Source organism: Schistocerca gregaria, unplaced genomic scaffold, assembly GCF_023897955.1.
Source record: "Schistocerca gregaria isolate iqSchGreg1 unplaced genomic scaffold, iqSchGreg1.2 ptg000607l, whole genome shotgun sequence".
In the NCBI taxonomy this organism is placed as follows: domain Eukaryota; kingdom Metazoa; phylum Arthropoda; class Insecta; order Orthoptera; family Acrididae; genus Schistocerca; species Schistocerca gregaria.
Genome location: NW_026061996.1, coordinates 686,446 through 687,799, shown reverse-complemented (window position 1 = coordinate 687,799; position 1,354 = coordinate 686,446).

Sequence of the window (1,354 nt, the reverse complement as noted above, 5' to 3'; positions counted from 1 at the left end):
ATGTCTACCTACCCTCGGAAAATGTCTGTCTACCTACCCCCTTCAGAGGATATCTGTCTACCTACCTCCCATCTGAAGATGTCTGTCTACCTACCCGCACCCTTGGAAGATGTCTGTCTACCTACCCCACTTGGAAGATATCTGTCTACATACTCACTCTCTATGAAGATGTATGTCTCCCTACCCACCCCTCGGAACAGGTCTGTCTACCTACCCCCCCCCCCCCCCCCCCTGGGAAGATGTCTGTCTACCTACCCTATACTTTGAAGATGTCTGTCTGCCTACCTCCCCTCGTAAGGTTCTGACTACCTTTTTGTTTAGCCCATCCAGTACTTCACAGAGAAAAGAGAATATACCATTTTCAGTTGCCAAACGACTTCTAAAACCGAACTGTGCATTTGATACAAATCGTGTGATATAAAATGATCAACTAACCTTACATGCACAGCCTTTTCGGTAACTTTTGCAAACACTGATGGCATAGAAATAGGTCTAAAATTTTCTACATTATCCCTTTCTCCCTTTTCATAAAGCGGCTTTACAGCTGAGTACTTTAATCGCTCAGGAAACTGACCGTTCTTAAAGAAAAATTACAAATTTGGCTGAATACAGGACTAACATGTGCAGCACAGTACTTTAATATTATGCAAGACACTCCATCATAACCATGAGAGTCCTTAGTATTCAGTGATTTAATTATTGACTCAATCTCCCCCTTGTCTGTATCACAGAGGAGTATTTCAGACATCAATCTCAGAAAGGTATTTGCTAAGAAATTTGTATGATTTCCTGTTGAAACTAAATTTTTATTTAGCTCGCCAGCAATGCTCAGAAAGTGATTGTTAAATACCGTACATATATCTGATTTATCACTAACGAAAATATTATTACTTAGAACTAACTTTATATCATCGACCTTGTGCTGATGACCAGTCACTCCCTTCACAACTAACCAAATGTCTTTAATATTATCCTGTGAATAAGCTATTCTATTTGCATATCACATACTTTTTGCCTTGCTAATAACATTTTTAGGCACCTTATAATCCTGTTTGTAAGGGGCTATGGTAGCTCGATTGTGACTACTTCTAACATTTTGATGTATTTCCCGCTATGTTCTACATGATATCCTTATCCCACTAGTCAGCCAACCGGGCTGTCCATGACTGCTAGTACCCCATTTAGAATGTTCTAATGGAAAACAACTCTCAAAGAGCATGAGAAATGTGTTATGGAAAGCATTGCATTTATCCTCTGTATTATTGGCACTATAAACATCTTGCCACTCTTGTTCCTTGACAAGTTTTAAAAAACTCTCTATTGCTGTTGGATTGACTTTCCTATGTTCTATGTA